Source organism: Arachis ipaensis, chromosome B7 (genome assembly GCF_059453495.1).
Source record: "Arachis ipaensis isolate K30076 ecotype BB chromosome B7, ASM5945349v1, whole genome shotgun sequence".
NCBI classification, from domain to species: domain Eukaryota; kingdom Viridiplantae; phylum Streptophyta; class Magnoliopsida; order Fabales; family Fabaceae; genus Arachis; species Arachis ipaensis.
This window is the reverse complement of record NC_142442.1, coordinates 12,722,366-12,727,630: the sequence shown is the minus strand read 5'-3', so window position 1 is coordinate 12,727,630 and position 5,265 is coordinate 12,722,366.

The window sequence follows — 5,265 nt, the reverse complement described above, 5'->3', positions numbered from 1 at the left end:
GACATCGAAGTAGACAGCTGAGCTGGCATCGCAGTTTCGTAGTTGCCAACACCATAACAAAAATTTAATTTCGATAATTGGTCAGTATAAAATCAGGACAATTTACATAAATAAATTGTTTGCCCATCAAATTTACACAATTGTATTGTTTTAAATATGAAGATACAAATACATTGTTTCATATATTTATAGAAATCGCTACTGCCAGTAGCGGTTTACCGAAACACATAATCACTGTAGCCAGCAGCGGATTGCATGTGAGATCCGGAAAGTCTAAACCTTGTCTGTGGTATTCTGAGTAGGATTTGAGACGGGATGACTGTGACGAGCTTCAAACTCACGAATGTTGGGCGTAGTCACAGTGTGCAAAAGGATAGAGAGATCCTATTCCGACACAAGTGAGAACCGACAGATGATTAGCCGTGTGGTAGCTGTGCCTGGTATTTTTCATCCGAGACGAGAGATCTGACAGTTGATTAGCCGTATAGAAACCGTACCTGGACCATTTTCACTAAGAGAACGGATGGTAGCCATTGACAACGGTGATCCACCAACATACAGCTTGCCATGGAAGGAAGCCATGCGTGTTTGGAGAAGAAGACAGTAGGAAAGCAGAGATTCAGACACCTGCAAGTGCTGATAACAACCCCCTTAAGCAAGCATCTCTAACCACTTCTGTAGGAAATAAACCTGTAGCAACTAAGGTTGAAGAATATAAAGCTAAGATGTCTTATCCTCAGAAACTCCGCCAAGCGGAACAGGATAAACAATTTGTCCGCTTTGCAAACTATCTCAGGACTCTTGAAATAAAGATTCCGTTTGCAGAGGCACTTGAGCAAATATCCTCTTATGCTAAGTTCATGAAAGAGATCTTAAGTCATAAGAAGGATTGGAGGGAGACTGAAAAAGTTTTTCTCACTAAAGAATGTAGTGCAGTCATTTTAAAAAGCTTACCAGAGAAGCTTAAAGATCCCAGAAGCTTTATGATACCATGCACATTAGAGGGTGCTTGTACCAAGATAGCCTTATGTGATCTTGGGACAAGTATCAACCTGATACCTGCATCCACTATCAGAAAGCTTGGTTTGACTGAAGAAGTCAAACCAACCCGAATATGTCTCCAACTTGCTGATGGCTCCATTAAAATTCCATCAGGCTTAATTGAGGACATGATTGTCAAGGTTTGGCCATTTGCCTTTTCTACTGACTTTGTAGTGCTGGAAATGGAGGAGCACAAGAGTGCAACTCTCATTCTAGAAAGACCTTTCCTAGCAACTGGATGAACCCTCATTGACGTCTAAAAAGGGGAGATAACCCTGAGAGTCAATGAGGATGAGTTTAAGTTGAATGCTGTCAAAGCTATGCAGCATCCAGACACATCAAAAGACTGCATGAGCGCTGATATTATTGACTCCTTGGTGGAAGAGGTCAATATGACTGAGAGTCTCGAATCAGAGCTATAGGATATTTTTAAAGATGTTCAGCCTGATCTGGAGGAACCAGAGAAAATAGAAGAACCTCTGAAAACTCCTCAGGAAGAAGAGAAGCCTCCTAAACCCGAGCTCAAACCACTACCACCATCCCTGAAATATGCATTTCTGGAAGAAGATGACACTTTTTCGGTAATCATAAGCTCTGCTTTAGAGCCACAGGAAGAGAAAGCACTAATTCAGGTGCTGAGGACACAGAAGACAGCTCTTGGGTGGTCCATAAGTGATCTCAAGGGCATTAGCCCAGCCAGATGCATGCACAAGATCCTATTGGAGGATGATGCTAAGCCAGTGGTTCAACCACAGAGGCGGCTGAATCCAGCCATGAAGGAGGTGGTGCAGAAAGAGGTCACTAAGTTACTAGAGGCTGGGATTATTTATCCTATTTCTGATAGCCCCTGGGTGAGCCCTGTCCAAGTTGTCCCTAAGAAGGGAGGTATGACAGTGGTTCATAATGAAAGGAATGAACTGGTTCTCACAAGAACAGTTACAGGGTGGCGTATGTGTATTGACTACAGAAGGTTCAATATAGCCACCAGAAAGGATCATTTTCCTTTACCATTCATAGACCAGATGCTAGAGAGACTAGCAGGTCATGAATACTACTGCTTTTTGGATGGCTATTCAGGTTACAACCAAATTATAGTAGATCCTCAGGACCAAGAGAAAACAGCATTCACATGTCCATCTGGAGTATTTGCCTACAGAAGGATGCCATTTGGTCTGTGCAATGCACCTGCAACCTTTCAGAGGTGCATGCTCTCTATCTTCTCTGATATGGTAGAGAAATTTATGGATGTCTTCATGGATGACTTCTCAGTATTTGAAGACTCATTCAGCTCCTATCTTAACCATCTAGCACTTGTTCTGAAAAGGTGCCAAGAGACTAACCTGGTTTTAAATTGGGAGAAATGTCACTTTATGGTGACTGAAGGAATTGTCCTTGGGCACATAATTTCGAACAAGGGAATAGAGGTGGATCAAGCTAAGGTAGAGGTAATTGAAAAATTACCACCACCTGCCAATGTTAAGGCAATCAGAAGCTTTCTGGGGCATGCAGGATTCTATAGGAGGTTTATAAAGTATTTTTCAAAAATTGCAAAACCTTTGAGCAATCTGATAGCCGCTGATACACCATTTGTCTTTGACACAGAGTGTTTGCAGGCCTTTGAGACTCTGAAAGCTAAGCTGGTCACAGCACCAGTCATTTCTACACCAGACTGGACATTACCATTCGAACTAATGTGTGATGCCAGTGACCATGCCATTGGTGCAGTATTGGGACAGGGGCATGACAAGCTTCTGCATGTCATTTAATACGCTAGCCGTGTTTTAAATGACGCGCAGAAGAATTACACAACCATAGAAAATGAGTTGCTTGTAGTGGTTTATGCCATTGACAAGTTCAGATCTCATTTATTTGGCCATGCCTAGACCTTTTTCTCTTATGTATTTTCTACGGTGGAGTTTCTACACCTCATAGATTAAGGTGCGGAGCTCTGCTATTCTTCATGAATTAATGCAAGTATTATTGTTTCTCTTTCAATTTACGCTTACTTCTTCTCCAAGATATACTCTCGTACTTAATTCAGTTAAGTCAGAATGAAGGGGTGACCCGTGACAATCACCCACTATCTTCACTACTCGCTTAGCCAAGATCCGCGTGCCTGACAACCACAAGCGGTCTACATGATGTTCAACGTAGTCATTGAACGACAGCCGGAGTATAGTCTCTTGGGTCTCTGATTCACGGACCGAGTCTGTGAGATTAGAACCTTCGTGGTAGAGGCTAGAACCAATTGGCAGTATTCCTAAGATCCGGAAAGTCTAAACCTTATCTGTGGTATTTCGAGTAGGATCTGGGAAGGGATGACTGTGACAAGCTTCAAACTCGCGAATGTTGGGCACAGTGACAGTGTGCAAAAGGATAGAGAGATCCTATTCCGACACAAGTGAGAATCGACAGATGATTAGCCGTGCGGTAGCTGTACCTGGTATTTTTCATCCGAGACGAGAAATCCGACAGTTGATTAGCCGTGCAGAAACCGTACTTGGACCATTTTCACTGAGAGGATTATACAGCTTGCCATGGAAGGGAGTACGCATGATTGGATGAAGACAATAGGAAAGCAGAGGTTCAAAAGCAACAAAGCATCTCCAAACGCTTATCTCAAATTCCCACCAATGAATTGCATAAGTATCTTATTTTATTTTATGTTTTATTTATTCTTTAATTATCAAAACTCACAACCAATTGAATCTGCCTGACTAAGATTTACAAGATGACCATAGCTTGTTTCAAGTCGACAATCTCCGTGGGATTGACCCTTACTCGCGTAAGGTATTACTTGGACGACCCAGTGCACTTGCTGGTTAGTTGTACCGGAGTTGTGAAAAGTGTGATCACAATTTCGTGCACTCAAGGCTGTCGCGGTTTCTGTTTGTTGATGCTTGGCCATAAACCTCTACTGGCAGTAGCGGTTTATGTGTATTGGGACATGTGCGTAAACCGCTGGAGGCAGCAGCTGTTTATGTTGAGTATGAAAAAAAATAGTAAAATTAATATTTATCTAAAAAATAATTACAAAGTAAATAATTAATGGTATATACTATTTAAATAATATTATAAATAAAAAAATTTAATTTATCATTTGAGAGTATAATTTAAAAAATATAGATATGCATGTAATAAATTTTTTATTTGTATTTATTATTAAAAGTGAGACTAAATTACAAATAAAAAATACAGTACTCAAAGTATTAAATTATATAAGTTAAGACAATTTTTTTTGGTTCTCGTCTCTTTTAAAATTTATAAACCAAGACCAAATAATATATATTTTCTGTAATTATAGAAGCCTTTTGTTAAAATTATATTTTATTTAAATATTTAAAAAAATTAAAATAAAATTAATTTTAAATTTTAAAATATAAATTTTTATATATTTATTAAATCTATGTTGATAGAGAGCCAAAGAAGTATAATTATTATGATAGATATTAATAATTTTATTTATTTTTAATTTATAAAAATAATTCATAAGAATATAAAATTTTACCAATTAATATATATTTAAAATGATGATCGTTTGCTTTAAAGGGAAAAAAAATATTTTATTAATAAAAAGACTTGTTAAAAATAGAAAATTATTTTTTTGTATATGACTATAAAATTTTTACTGATATTGCATAAACAAATTATTTCCTTGATACACTTTTTTACTTTGATATTCTTAACAAATATATTTTTTTTTAAATAACAAATATATTCTTAAAGAAACATAACATTGAGAAGTGTGGGCTTTTGTTTTTACATGTTAAAACTGTGGGCTTTTTTTACGTGGTGAATAGTGGATAGTGAAGGTTGTGAATTTGCAGAATGTGGATGTGTATTGGTGATTTAATATAGGCGGTGTTAGTCATATGGTTTGGGTTTTTGTCACGTCACCTGTGACTCTGGAGAGTATCGCATAGTTTGAGTGAGGTCTCAGCCACACCAACCTCTCTTCCTTCCAATTAAATCAGACTTCATCTAACGAGTAATGACAGTATCAATCCTGCATGCAGCCATGCATGTGTGTTCAGTCCATCACTACATGTCATGTGTTCTCCATGCTCAATTAGCGATGGAGAAAAAGGCCGCACCACCACCGGGTATCCGCAACCTTATCCATGACGTAAGACTAACTAAGAATCGCAAAATATCTACGAGCATGGAATCATGGAGACTCGAATAAATGGATGTATATAGAGTCGGCAATTGAAGTACTCAATT